We start from the raw sequence: 15318 nt of genomic DNA, 5'->3' as shown, positions 1-15318 counted from the left end.
GAAATTTTAAGCGCAGCAGAGTAACCAGCGCACATACCTGTTAGCTCAGGTGAGTTTAAAAGGCTGCTGTTGATAACAAGGGCATTTGCTAAATAGATGGTGTGTGTGCAACAATATACTGAAAGGTCAATTATATTGTGCAGCTTATCTCACCACCTGTAGTTATTTAGGTGAAAGCTCCAAAATGCTTGCCTAATATGTCTGTTTATCCAAAAGGAAGTAAAGAGGGAGAGCTAGAAAGATAGCATTGCGTTACATTACATGGCAATGCAATGCACAGTTGCTGAAGTTGAACCAAAATGAGCTTGTCATCTGGCTTCTGCAACATTGAACATGAAAAATCCAATGAGGAGAAGAAAAGCAAAGCCAAAGAGTCCATCCCAAAATCCAACAAACAAGCAAAATGAACAAAAAACATTGAATTCAATACTTTCTGATTTTAGAAACTGCATTAAAGAAGGGGTGCACCGGTCCTGGAGATACTGCAATACCAGGTCAATGCGTGGAGTGGACAGAGCAAGCTCTTTTTCCATCTCCCTGTTCTAAAAATCCATTTAATATATGGTCCCCAGATAGGGGACGTATCAGATATTAAACTGATAAGAACAGATTTTTTTTTTTTTTTTTTTTAAAACCACTCAGGTTTAGATATAAGCAAACAGTTAACCAGACTTCGTCATAAGTTATACTGCCACTTCATAAACATCATTGTGGTTTCTTTATTAAAGTATTATTCAACAAAAATACATCCAAGTAATCCTATGCCAGATACATTTCCAGAAAAAATATCAACGGTATTTAACCATATCCTGCCACTTAAGGTATTTCCACACACCTTCAGAATCTGTTCCACCACCACCACCTTCTCTTGTATCCCACAAATAGATTACATATAGTCTTGCTAAGATCAACCTAATACAATCATTTACTGTTAAATGTACTCTTTTAAACACACACAAATTTCTCACATCCCACAAGCTCTCCTGCACACACACCATAATAAACCACATCATCCTTTCTAGGCCACGACGACTAGCACCAAAACCAAACATAGCCACTCTCCAATCAATAAACTTCACACCAGCAACCCCTTTACACAGTCCACCCACACCTTTCCACACATCATACGCAAAATTACAATCCCACATAAGGTGCCTCACCGTCTCATTCGCTCCACAACCATCCCTTGGACATACTGCAGATCTTATGAGATCTCTTTTCTTCTGAAAATCCCTCACTGGCAAAATATTGTGAAGGCCCATCCATACTATATCTCGCTGTCTATTCGACACACCTTGAATGCTTAACTTCTTCCATACCCGCGCAACTTCCATAGAACGCAATCCCACCACATTACTCTCACACTCATTCACACACATCTTCCCCATCACCTTCTTAACCAACATAAAGTCTTTCATTGCAACTGCTAACAAATCATTCTTCCTCACAAACTTCTCAATCAAACCATACCACTCAGGACACTTAAAAGCAACAGGCACATTCTTATCACGCTTCACCCAATTCAGACCATACAGCATCCATCCAGCCAAATACTTACACATAAATGCCCCTTTATTATTCTTCCCAATCAAAATGACCGTAGTCTTAATAAAATGCAATGTTAGAAACACTTCAATATTCGGAAACTTCAGTCCCCCATACAAATATTGCTTAAACAAAATGTCTCTCTTAAGTCTTTCCATCCTACTGCCCCAAAAAAACACAAAAATTAGTTTCTCCACTTTTTTAATTTTCCTATAGGGCACTGGAAAAATACAAGAAACATAAAGCAAAATAGGGAGAATAACAGCCTTAATAATAAGAACCTTCCCTACCAAAGACAAAGAACGTAACTTCCAAAAATTCATCTTCCGCACAATCCGCTCACCACATTCATCCCAACTCTCATAACCTTTCAAATCATCATTAAAAAAAACTCCCAACACTTTAATTGCACCATTCACACCAGCCACACCATCCATCTTAATCCTATTGTCACCAAAACATTTAAACATGCATTTGTTCCAATTCACACGAAACGCTGACGCGCCACAAAAAAAATTCAACAACAATTTTACTCTCTCCATAGAGGCCACACTCTCACTCACCACTACTACATCATCCATATATCCTAAGACTTTCACAGTCATTCCACCACTCCCTGGCACTAACAAACCACGCACCACTTTCTCTTTCCGAATCATACACAGCAGTGGCTCAATCACACACACAAATAATACCGGTGACATGGGACAACCTTGCCTCACACCAGACCTAATACACACTTTCTCACTCAAAAACCCATTCACCAGAAATTCACTCACCACCTCCCCATACAATCCTCTCATGGCACGCACAAATTTCTCCGGAAAACCCATTCTACGCAAAACCTCAAATAGAAACACATGAGACACGCGATCAAACGCCTTTTCAAAGTCAACAGCCATCACCATACACTTCTGCTTTCTTACTTTACAATCCCACAACACATCTCTTAAAAGACACAGATTATCCGTCATACATCTACCAGGCACTGCACACACTTGATCTTTACCAATCACATCAGCTACAACCACACGCATCCGACACGCCAAAATTTTACTGAATACCTTGTAATCGGCGTTCAGAAGCGTAATTGGCCTCCAATTACTCAAACACCTTTTATCCCCTTTCTTATGGATTAAGACCACCACTCCCTCCTTCATTGAACTCGCAAGCATCCCATTCTCCCACATAAACTGACACACTTCCACTAAATCCATACCCATCACTTCCCACATCATAACATATAGCTCCACAGGCAAACCATCCTTCCCAGGCGTCACATTTTTCCTTGCACCAAACACCGCTTTCTTAACTTCCTCCTCAATCACTGCCTCACATAGACCAGAACATCCATCCTTATCCACCTTACAATCCAAAGTCTTAAGCACTTCTTCTTTCAAACTCTCATCCACCCACTTCCTGCCAAACAACTCAGCATAAAACGTGACCACTTCCTTCATTACATCCTCCCCACTCACACAAACACCATCCACATCAAAAATCTCCTCCATACCCTCCTTCTTACCATTTATTTTTTTAAAGAAATATCTTGAACACTTTTCATCTTTATCAAGATGGACCACCTTTGACCTAAAAATTATTTCCCTTCCCTTCCTCTCCAAAGTCCTCTTCAAATCCTCTCTCGCACTTCTTAACAAATCATCCACATCCACACCACACATCCTCATTTTCTCCAGCCATTCCACCCTCATCATTAAATCTTTATATTGACTCCTAACCATGGCAGCCTTTTTATAGCCCCATCGACGAAAAAACTTTTGCACTTCATACTTCATCCAATCCCACCACACCAACACACTTTCAAACTTACTCTTTTGAGATTTACACCAACTATATTTTTTCTTAAAATCATTCACAATTCTCTCATCCTCAAGCAAACTCACATTCAATTTCCACACACCTCTCCCATGCACCCGCCTTAAATCCCCTCTAAACTCACCTTTCAGGCACACATGGTCCGAAAAAGGAACTGAAAATTGAGAAAAACCATCACATATTATATTTTTAGAAAAAAACATCCTATCAATCCTAGATGTTATCCCACCCCTGTCAGCTTTATAGGTTGGTGGTGGTGGCTTCCCCAAATAAACCTCAGCAGCATCAAAAAAGAAAAAATCAGAAATAATGTTTGCCAATTTTTTTCCTGAGGCATCAACTTTCCCCTCAGTTACACAGTTAAAATCACCTGTTACTATCACAGGGACCCTACCAGGTAATTCTAAACATAATTTATCTAATAAACTTAACCTGTCTTCTTTTTTTGTAGGACCATAAATATTTATAATTTTAACTTTCCACCCCCTCCCACACACAACTGCAGAGATGCAACGACCCACCTCTATTACCTTATAATATTCAAAAACAAAATTTCTATTATTTAATACTATCCCAACTCCATCATTTTTATTCCCACTAGAGCCAGACCAGATATGCTGGCCATATGGCCAATCAGCGTCTTCCAGGGGTTCTTCTATACCACACTCCTGTAGACACATAATATCAAAAGAATGGTTATGTAAGAAGTCCAGAATCACAGATCTTCTAACTCTAGACTTTAAAAGTCTTACATTAAGGGACGCAATGTCCCAATTTGGTTTAGAGACCATTCTTTGGCTCAAAAACCAGAAACACCAGTCTCAGCAAAAAAACATGCCTTCCTTATCCTTTGTCATCCGGCGAACTCCCACTTAGCTGAAAGATAGTGGACTCCAAATTCTCCTCCAGGTAAGCCGTTGACGCAGGAGAAAGAGAAACCACTGGGTAATCCCGCTCACTCACCGGACTTGCCACGCATTGGCTACTTGATGGTTCAGACAACCGGGCCCTTTTATTCTTAGCGCGGTCCGGTTCCTCAGAAGACCTCACCCCAGTCTCAGTGAAGTCTCCTTGACCTCCAGCTCCCTCTTCATCCATACTTTCACTGCTCCAACTGAGAGCCGGGTCCCCTGGGATTTCCAAGGCTCCCTCACGTTCTTCACAAAAGGAGTCAATGAAACCCCCCTGATAGGAAGAAATGTCCATCTCAGCTGCCAGAACCTCTTCCACTCTCCCGGGCTCCACCAGTAGGTCAGCAGACGCCCTCACTGGAGCAGTCTCCACACGCTGTTCCACTACCTTCACCCTGGAAGAAACTGCGGCCTCAGGTGCCACACTCTTAGGCCTCGGAGAGTTCGAGACCACCTCAGAGTATGCCCTTGCCTTGCCCTCGTTCGCACGACGAGTACAATCCTTAAAGGCATGCCCCTCCATACCACAAGCATTGCAAACAATTGGATTGGTACAGTCCTTAGCAACATGCCCACTTTGGTTGCACTTGGAGCAAACAGGCACAGCAGTACAAACCTCTTGTAAGTGTCCGTACTTCTTACATTTCCTGCAAAAAACTGGGGCCTCAGGAAAGAAGAGAATACCCCTATCTCTCCCGATAGAGAAACTTTGGGGAGGGTAATGAACACCTCCAGGCTCCGAAGAACTTTCCCCAAATCTGACAAAATATCTGTATTTGCCAGTCCATAAGTTCTCCTCGTTCATGATTTTGTGACTGTTGCTCACAAAGTCACAATGCCTCTTAAGAAAAGTCGCAATGTCATGTTCGTGCACAAAGGGATTATACATAAATATGACTAGGGGAACATTGTCACGGGTGTGTTGCCACGAAGATCGTCACGAGTACACAGCCTGACTTCTCGCAGCTGACTTGTTGGTGCTTTGTGTTTTTTCGGCAGTGTAGGAGTTAATTCTCTCTCTCTCTGGGCTAGCTGAGGTCCAGCCTCGCCCAGCTGCAATCAATGCTTCTTTAGTGAGACTCCTTTATATTCCTGCAGGTCTGTTTGGGAGGTGTCGGTGAAAGCTTTTCATTCTGACTTACAGAGCGGATCGTGGTGTTTGGAGTTGCTGAGATAAGTGCATTTGGAAGTGTTTTTTCCCTTTCCTCGCTTTATCATTTATCTCCTTTCCCGTTGGTGTTCCCTCTGTTGTAGTTGTGTAGAAGTTGTATGCAAGGTGGTTTTGGTTTTTCCCTTGTACTGTCTCGTTCGTCTAAATACTGTGTGTGGGCATATTATTTCTGGTTCCCTATTGTTGTGATCGGGGTCCTTCTCAGGACTAGATTACTTAGGTGCAGGGATCCTCAGGAGGTAGGGGTTACGCTGGCGGCCTGGACCTCTGTACCTTTAACAGTACCTCCAGGTTGAGGGGTTAGTCAGGGTCCCAGCTTAGGGTCAGCTTAGGCCCCCTACCTCCAGTATTCTGTGACAGTGTGACATTTTCACCGACCATCTTAGTTTTCTCCAGCTACCATGGATCCAGTAGCCGGTCTAGCTCGGCAGTTGCAGAGTTTGTCCATGGGGCTGGCGGACGTTAAGTCCAAGGTTTTGCATCCTCCGGAGCAAGCCGGACCAGAACCTAAAGTAGCTCTCCCTGACAGGTTCACTGGGGGGCGAGACAAGTTTTTTGTTTTCCGGGAGGCATGCAAATTGTACTTTCGGCTGCGGCCTCGGTCATCGGGCAGTGAAGAACAAAGGGTGGGAATTGTCATCTCGCTCCTACAAGGGGACCCTCAATCTTGGGCGTTCTCTCTTCCCCCAAGCTCCCCGGTTCTCCAGTCAGTGGATAGGTTTTTCGCTGCTCTGGGACTCGTATATGATGACCCAGATCGGATCTCCCTTGCTGAGTCTAAGTTACGTAGGATTCAGCAGGGAGATCGTCCGGCGGAGGAATTCTGTTCGGAGTTCCGTAGGTGGGCCACGGACACCCAGTGGAATGACCCGGCTCTTAGGAGCCAGTTTTGTCATGGTTTATCCGACAAATTACAGGATGTGTTGGCACAGTATGACTCTCCCGCGTCACTGGAAGCCGCTATGGCCCTTGCTATTCGTGTTGACAGACGGCTTCGGGAGAGGTGCGGGATAACTCTACCCCCTGTAATGTCTCCACCTCCTACAAGGTCCCCTCATATGGTGGTTCCCCTGGTCAGTCCGGAGGAGCCTATGCAATTAGGAGGGACATCATTTCGGGGAAGGGGACCGGTGGTGCGCCATAAGACAGGAAGGTGTTTCCTCTGCGGGAAAAAGGGACATTTTATTGGGGGGTGTCCATCCCGTCCCTTGCAGAGTAAAGAGTCGTCGAAAAAACTGTTGATCCCAGGTTGTGTGGTGGACGGCAATCTGGGAGTAGGTATTTCGTCCCTAGGTTCGTCTCAGTTTCTCGTACCGGCGGAGGTGGTGGTGGGTACGAGAACTGAGAGGATATCTGTTCTTCTGGATAGTGGGGCCGGGGCTAATCTGGTTGATGCTCGGTTTGCCCGGGTTCAAGGTATGCGATTGAGTGAGTTGGCTAAACCCATCCCCATATTCTCGATCGATGCCAGGCCTCTCGGTCAGGGAAGTTTTTTGCAAGCTGTGCATGGTGTAAAACTTCAAGTGGGGGCAATACATAAAGAACTGTTGTCTTGCTACGTGTTGGAGGGTCTTCCCACTCCTATAGTGTTGGGCCTTCCTTGGTTAGCTAAGCATAACCCGGTTATTAATTGGCAAACCAGAGAGATAAGCCAATGGAGTAAATTCTGTAATAAAAACTGCATGAACACGGTCATCGGTGCAGTTACTCCTTGGGTCTTACCTCCATTTCTGGCGGACTTTGAGGATGTATTCTCGGAGAATGGGTGTCAGGAACTACCTCCTCATCGCGAGTATGACTGTTCTGTAAAACTGCTCCCTGAGGCCAAGTTACCTAAAGCTAGGTTGTATAACCTTTCTGGTCCTGAGAGGCAGGCCATGAAGGATTATATTTCTGAAAGTCTGGCTAAGGGGCATATTAGACCTTCATCTTCACCGGTGGCCGCGGGGTTCTTCTTTGTTAAGAAGAAAGATGGAGGCCTACGCCCTTGCCTGGATTTCCGTGAACTTAATCGGATTACGGTCCGAGATCCGTATCCGCTCCCACTTATTCCCGATCTCTTTAATCAGATCGTGGGCGCCAAATGGTTCTCTAAGTTGGATCTCAGGGGGGCGTACAATCTGATTAGGATGAAGGAGGGGGATGAGTGGAAGACGGCTTTTAACACTCCGGAGGGGCATTATGAGAACCTTGTCATGCCATTCGGTCTGACTAATGCCCCGGCGGTGTTTCAACACTTTGTTAATGATATTTTTCGCCACCTGGTGGGACAGTTTGTTGTCATATATCTGGATGATATCTTAATTTACTCGCCGGATCTGGTGTCTCATCAGGAGCACGTTAGACAGGTGTTACAGATCTTGCGGGATAATAAACTGTATGCCAAGTGGGAAAAGTGTGTGTTCGCCGTACAGGAACTCCAGTTTTTAGGCTTCCTGGTTTCAGCGTCCGGTTTTCGTATGGACCCTGGGAAAGTGCGGGCAGTTCTTGAGTGGGATCGGCCGGAGAATCTTAAGGCACTACAACGTTTCCTGGGGTTTGCTAACTATTACCGGAAGTTCATTCGTAATTTCTCGTCCATGGTTAAGCCTCTCACAGACATGACTAAAAAGGGGACGGATTTTTCTAGGTGGTCTGACAAGGCTTGTCAAGCATTCTCCTCCTTGAAAAAATGTTTTGCCTCGGCACCCATTCTCATTCAACCTGATGCGTCTCAGCCATTCTTTGTAGAGGTAGACGATTCCGAGGTAGGGGTGGGAGCAGTATTGTCACAGGGTTCGTCCCCTGGTAAGTGGCATCCATGCGCCTTTTTCTCTAAAAAGTTGTCGTCCGCTGAGAGGAATTACGATGTCGGCAATAGGGAACTCTTGGCCATTAAGTTAGCTTTTGAGGAGTGGCGCCATTTTTTGGAGGGGGCAGTTCATCCGGTCACCGTCATCACCGATCACAAGAACCTGCTATATCTGGAGTCCGCTAAACGTCTGAATCCCAGACAAGCTAGGTGGTCATTGTTTTTTACCAGGTTTAATTTCGTCGTTACATATCGTCCTGGGTCTAAAAATGTAAAGGCGGATGCCTTATCTCGCAGTTTCCCTGGGGCCGGGAATACAGACGACCCGATTCCTATTCTTCAGGAGGGGGTGGTGGTTTCGGCAGTATGCTCTGAGCTGGAGGAGGAGATATTGGAGGCTCAGGGGGACGCCCCTGTTGGACCTTCGGGGAGACTGTTCGTTCCAGATCAGTTGCGACAAAAGGTGATCGAGGCACACCATAACTCAGTTTTTGCAGGACACCCGGGGAGTAAAGCAACTGTGGATCTCCTCTCGCGTCGGTTTTGGTGGCCTAACTTACATAAAGAGGTGGTAACTTTTGTCGCGTCCTGTGGGGTTTGTGCGCGCTCTAAGACCTCACATACCCGTCCGTCTGGGGCCCTCTTACCTTTGAAGATCCCGGAGCGTCCTTGGACTCATCTGTCTATGGACTTTATTACGGACCTCCCTCCGTCTTCGGGTAAAACGGTCATACTCGTTGTAGTGGACAGGTTCAGCAAGATGGCACATTTTATCGCTCTTCCGGCTCTTCCTAATGCTAAAACTCTTGCGCAGGTATTCATTGGGGAGATTGTGAGGCTTCACGGGGTACCCTCCGAGGTGGTGTCTGATCGGGGGTCTCAGTTTGTGTCCAAGTTCTGGAAGGCGTTTTGTGCTCGGCGGGGGATGCATTTGTCATTCTCGTCGGCTTTTCATCCTCAGACCAATGGTCAGACGGAACGTATGAACCAGAGCTTGGAGACATATCTTCGTGTGTTTTGTGTCAGAGAACCAGGAGGACTGGGCTTCTTTCCTACCTCTGGCAGAGTTTGCTCTCAATAATAGGCGGAGCGAGTCCACTGGTAAGTCCCCGTTTTTTGGGGCATATGGTTTTCACCCCCAGTTTTGTACTTTCAGTAGGGGGGGCTCTTCGGGGGTTCCGGAGGAGGAACGATTTTCCTCATCTCTCGCTTCAGTATGGAGAGGGGTGCTGAAGAATCTGAATACTATGGGGAACCGATACAAACGTATGGCTGATAGGAGGAGAGTATCTGGTCCGGACCTAAGTGTGAACGATCAGGTATGGTTGTCTACCAGGAATATTAAACTTAAGGTTCCCTCCTGGAAACTGGGTCCCAGGTTCATCGGGCCGTACAGAATCAGTTCTGTTATTAATCCGGTGGCATTCCGTCTTGACCTCCCCCCTACGTTTAAAATTCACAACGTGTTTCACAGATCATTGCTTAAGAGGTATGTGGCGCCGGTGGTACCGTCACCTTTACCTCCCCCTCCTGTGGTTGTCAATGGTAACTTGGAGTTCCAGGTATCGAGGGTCATTGATTCACGCTTTAATCGCCGGTCCCTTCAGTACTTGGTTCATTGGAAGGGGTATGGTCCTGAGGAGAGGATGTGGGTTCCTGCGTCGGATATTAACGCAGACCGATTAGTTCGGGCCTTCCACTCGACTCACCCGGATAAACCTGGCCCTGAGGGTCCGGAGGCCCCTCGTAGAAGGAGGGGTACTGTCACGGGTGTGTTGCCACGAAGATCGTCACGAGTACACAGCCTGACTTCTCGCAGCTGACTTGTTGGTGCTTTGTGTTTTTTCGGCAGTGTAGGAGTTAATTCTCTCTCTCTCTGGGCTAGCTGAGGTCCAGCCTCGCCCAGCTGCAATCAATGCTTCTTTAGTGAGACTCCTTTATATTCCTGCAGGTCTGTTTGGGAGGTGTCGGTGAAAGCTTTTCATTCTGACTTACAGAGCGGATCGTGGTGTTTGGAGTTGCTGAGATAAGTGCATTTGGAAGTGTTTTTTCCCTTTCCTCGCTTTATCATTTATCTCCTTTCCCGTTGGTGTTCCCTCTGTTGTAGTTGTGTAGAAGTTGTATGCAAGGTGGTTTTGTTTTTTCCCTTGTACTGTCTCGTTCGTCTAAATACTGTGTGTGGGCATATTATTTCTGGTTCCCTATTGTTGTGATCGGGGTCCTTCTCAGGACTAGATTACTTAGGTGCAGGGATCCTCAGGAGGTAGGGGTTACGCTGGCGGCCTGGACCTCTGTACCTTTAACAGTACCTCCAGGTTGAGGGGTTAGTCAGGGTCCCAGCTTAGGGTCAGCTTAGGCCCCCTACCTCCAGTATTCTGTGACAGTGTGACAAACATCACCTTTGGAGCACAAGACTGTAAAAGTCAAACCATGCAAGGTTGGATTCTTCTCCTGCTCCCTCAACTTCTTATACAGGTTCCGGCAAGCCGCCATAGATTGCAGCACCAAGACATACCGTCCTTCTTTCCGGGATTCCTGCAGGCAGACGATGTTTTCTCTTGTCACTTCCAGGATTTTGAAGATCACCTCGTGCACCATATACGACAGATTGAAACGCTCTCTCACAGCAGCATCAACTTCAATGCGGAATGCATTGCGAACCCGATTGTCATCGGTCCCAGCATAGCGTATCTTCACGCCCATTATGATCACTCTCTCGTTCCTCCTCGTTCTCCCCCTAAAGCAGCAACCGGCTTAAGCCATCAAGATGGCGATGACGGAAGGCCAAGGGAAAACACTCAAGGACCCCAGACAAGACACTTGGTCTTAGCCAAAAGGCCGAGAAGCGATAACCAGAATTGGTTTCGAACTACAGAGCCACCCAAGGATCCTGAAGAGTCCATTTGTGGAGATGAGCTCCTGGACTCCCGTTAAGAAGACATGTTGTCAACCTCTAGATCCCTTACATGCCTGCACTTTTCGGCTTGCTGCTGCTGCAATCCACGCGTTTTAGATCTGCATAACTCCACCTCTTTAAACACAGCACCCTCACCCCCTGCTGTTCCCACCCGCCTCAACACCGTTGGAAGGGAGGAGAACCAATTAAGGCGGGGGGTGGGGTGGAACTAGCAGCTGTCTACCCTTAGCAGGAGGGCTGCTGATTACTTACCTCTCCTGCTGCTGCTGGCTGTCCAGCAGCAGACTGAAGGTGGCTGCTGCTGTGCGCAGGTATATAAAGGCTCAGAGCCTATTATGACACGCGCAGCCAGCGTTCCATTGCCACATTCCATCTACTGCAGGCAGGATACCTGGCTGGCTGAATGTCGCTGAGAAGCTCACAGAGACCGCCATAAGCAACAGTTTAACAGAATGCCACAGACTAATCAACCAAACTTTTTGGGTTGGGTTCTCTTTTATAGTCTGCAGGCATTAATTGAAAGAAGTCAGTGTTCCAGCAGAGGGAGACAACGTTTCAGAAAAGGCATTGTAGCAAACCAAAAAAGAAATTTTAAGCGCAGCAGAGTAACCAGCGCACATACCTGTTAGCTCAGGTGAGTTTAAAAGGCTGCTGTTGATAACAAGGGCATTTGCTAAATAGATGGTGTGTGTGCAACAATATACTGAAAGGTCAATTATATTGTGCAGCTTATCTCACCACCTGTAGTTATTTAGGTGAAAGCTCCAAAATGCTTGCCTAATATGTCTGTTTATCCAAAAGGAAGTAAAGAGGGAGAGCTAGAAAGATAGCATTGCGTTACATTACATGGCAATGCAATGCACAGTTGCTGAAGTTGAACCAAAATGAGCTTGTCATCTGGCTTCTGCAACTTTGAACATGAAAAATCCAATGAGGAGAAGAAAAGCAAAGCCAAAGAGTCCATCCCAAAATCCGACAAACAAGCAAAATGAACAAAAAACATTGAATTCAATACTTTCTGATTTTAGAAACTGCATTAAAGAAGGGGTGCACCGGTCCTGGAGATACTGCAATACCAGGTCAATGAGTGGAGTGGACAGAGCAAGCTCTTTTTCCATCTCCATGTTCTAAAAATCCATTTAATATATGGTCCCCAGATAGGGGACGTATCAGATATTAAACTGATAAGAACAGATACTACACTTGATCTTAGCCAAAAGGCCGAGAAGCGATAACCAGAATTGGTTTCGAACTACGGAGCCACCCAAGGATCCTGAAGAGTCCATTTGTGGAGATGAGCTCCTGGACTCCCGTTAAGAAGACATGTTGTCAACCTCTAGATCCCTTACATGCCTGCACTTTTCGGCTTGCTGCTGCTGCAATCCACGCGTTTTAGATCTGCATAACTCCACCTCTTTAAACACAGCACCCTCACCCCCTGCTGTTCCCACCCGCCTCAACACCGTTGGAAGGGAGGAGAACCAATTAAGGCGGGGGGTGGGGTGGAACGAGCAGCTGTCTACCCTTAGCAGGAGGGCTGCTGATTACTTACCTCTCCTGCTGCTGCTGGCTGTCCAGCAGCAGACTGAAGGTGGCTGCTGCTGTGCGCAGGTATATAAAGGCTCAGAGCCTATTATGACACGCGCAGCCAGCGTTCCATTGCCACATTCCATCTACTGCAGGCAGGATACCTGGCTGGCTGAATGTCGCTGTGAAGCTCACAGAGACCGCCATAAGCAACAGTTTAACAGAATGCCACAGACTAATCAACCAAACTTTTTGGGTTGGGTTCTCTTTTATAGTCTGCAGGCATTAATTGAAAGAAGTCAGTGTTCCAGCAGAGGGAGACAACGTTTCAGAAAAGGCATTGTAGCAAACCAAAAAAGAAATTTTAAGCGCAGCAGAGTAACCAGCGCACATACCTGTTAGCTCAGGTGAGTTTAAAAGGCTGCTGTTGATAACAAGGGCATTTGCTAAATAGATGGTGTGTGTGCAACAATATACTGAAAGGTCAATTATATTGTGCAGCTTATCTCACCACCTGTAGTTATTTAGGTGAAAGCTCCAAAATGCTTGCCTAATATGTCTGTTTATCCAAAAGGAAGTAAAGAGGGAGAGCTAGAAAGATAGCATTGCGTTACATTACATGGCAATGCAATGCACAGTTGCTGAAGTTGAACCAAAATGAGCTTGTCATCTGGCTTCTGCAACTTTGAACATGAAAAATCCAATGAGGAGAAGAAAAGCAAAGCCAAAGAGTCCATCCCAAAATCCGACAAACAAGCAAAATGAACAAAAAACATTGAACTCAATACTTTCTGATTTTAGAAACTGCATTAAAGAAGGGTTCACCGGTCCTGGAGATACTGCAATACCAGGTCAATGCGTGGAGTGGACAGAGCAAGCTCTTTTTCCATCTCCCTGTTCTAAAAATCCATTTAATATATGGTCCCCAGATAGGGGACGTATCAGATATTAAACTGATAAGAACAGATACTACACTTGATCTTAGCCAAAAGGCCGAGAAGCGATAACCAGAATTGGTTTCGAACTACGGAGCCACCCAAGGATCCTGAAGAGTCCATTTGTGGAGATGAGCTCCTGGACTCCCGTTAAGAAGACATGTTGTCAACCTCTAGATCCCTTACATGCCTGCACTTTTCGGCTTGCTGCTGCTGCAATCCACGTGTTTTAGATCTGCATAACTCCACCTCTTTAAACACAGCACCCTCACCCCCTGCTGTTCCCACCCGCCTCAACACCGTTGGAAGGGAGGAGAACCAATTAAGGCGGGGGGTGGGGTGGAACGAGCAGCTGTCTACCCTTAGCAGGAGGGCTGCTGATTACTTACCTCTCCTGCTGCTGCTGGCTGTCCAGCAGCAGACTGAAGGTGGCTGCTGCTGTGCGCAGGTATATAAAGGCTCAGAGCCTATTATGACACGCGCAGCCAGCGTTCCATTGCCACATTCCATCTACTGCAGGCAGGATACCTGGCTGGCTGAATGTCGCTGAGAAGCTCACAGAGACCGCCATAAGCAACAGTTTAACAGAATGCCACAGACTAATCAACCAAACTTTTTGGGTTGGGTTCTCTTTTATAGTCTGCAGGCATTAATTGAAAGAAGTCAGTGTTCCAGCAGAGGGAGACAACGTTTCAGAAAAGGCATTGTAGCAAACCAGCAAAACAAAAAAGAAATTTTAAGCGCAGCAGAGTAACCAGCGCACATACCTGTTAGCTCAGGTGAGTTTAAAAGGCTGCTGTTGATAACAAGGGCATTTGCTAAATAGATGGTGTGTGTGCAACAATATACTGAAAGGTCAATTATATTGTGCAGCTTATCTCACCACCTGTAGTTATTTAGGTGAAAGCTCCAAAATGCTTGCCTAATATGTCTGTTTATCCAAAAGGAAGTAAAGAGGGAGAGCTAGAAAGATAGCATTGCGTTACATTACATGGCAATGCAATGCACAGTTGCTGAAGTTGAACCAAAATGAGCTTGTCATCTGGCTTCTGCAACTTTGAACATGAAAAATCCAATGAGGAGAAGAAAAGCAAAGCCAAAGAGTCCATCCCAAAATCCGACAAACAAGCAAAATGAACAAAAAACATTGAATTCAATACTTTCTGATTTTAGAAACTGCATTAAAGAAGGGGTGCACCGGTCCTGGAGATACTGCAATACCAGGTCAATGCGTGGAGTGGACAGAGCAAGCTCTTTTTCCATCTACCTGTTCTAAAAATCCATTTAATATATGGTCCCCAGATAGGGGACGTATCAGATATTAAACTGATAAGAACAGATACTACACTTGATCTTAGCCAAAAGGCCGAGAAGCGATAACCAGAATTGGTTTCGAACTACGGAGCCACCCAAGGATCCTGAAGAGTCCATTTGTGGAGATGAGCTCCTGGACTCCCGTTAAGAAGACATGTTGTCAACCTCTAGATCCCTTACATGCCTGCACTTTTCGGCTTGCTGCTGCTGCAATCCACGCGTTTTAGATCTGCATAACTCCACCTCTTTAAACACAGCACCCTCACCCCCTGCTGTTCCCACCCGCCTCAACACCGTTGGAAGGGAGGAGAACCAATTAAGGCGGGGGGTGGGGTGGAACGAGCAGCTGTCTACCCTTAGCAGGAGGGCTG

General features: G+C 46.1%; 3 non-coding genes and 1 pseudogene across 3 annotated transcripts; all 4 read right to left on the bottom strand.

Annotated features, from left to right (window-relative positions):
• Positions 1-457: 457 nt before the first annotated feature.
• Positions 458-666, bottom strand: LOC141232519 (U2 spliceosomal RNA; annotated as a pseudogene).
• Positions 667-12213: 11547 nt separating this feature from the next.
• LOC141232407 (U2 spliceosomal RNA) lies at positions 12214-12404 on the bottom strand. The gene has a single exon (XR_012298659.1). It is a non-coding gene; the product is annotated as a U2 spliceosomal RNA (small nuclear RNA).
• A 1108-nt stretch (positions 12405-13512) lies between these two features.
• On the bottom strand, positions 13513-13703 carry LOC141232412 (U2 spliceosomal RNA). Its single transcript, XR_012298663.1, has one exon. It is a non-coding gene; the product is annotated as a U2 spliceosomal RNA (small nuclear RNA).
• A 1117-nt stretch (positions 13704-14820) lies between these two features.
• On the bottom strand, positions 14821-15011 carry LOC141232421 (U2 spliceosomal RNA). Its single transcript, XR_012298672.1, has one exon. It is a non-coding gene; the product is annotated as a U2 spliceosomal RNA (small nuclear RNA).
• Between the last annotated feature and the right edge of the window lie 307 nt (positions 15012-15318).

The sequence above is a fragment of the Phyllobates terribilis genome, unplaced genomic scaffold (genome assembly GCF_046119375.1).
Source record: "Phyllobates terribilis strain yellow unplaced genomic scaffold, ASM4611937v1 Scaffold_540__1_contigs__length_1147954, whole genome shotgun sequence".
In the NCBI taxonomy this organism is placed as follows: domain Eukaryota; kingdom Metazoa; phylum Chordata; class Amphibia; order Anura; family Dendrobatidae; genus Phyllobates; species Phyllobates terribilis.
The sequence above is the reverse complement of the archived record's forward strand: the minus strand, read 5'-3'. Positions and strand labels throughout refer to the sequence as shown.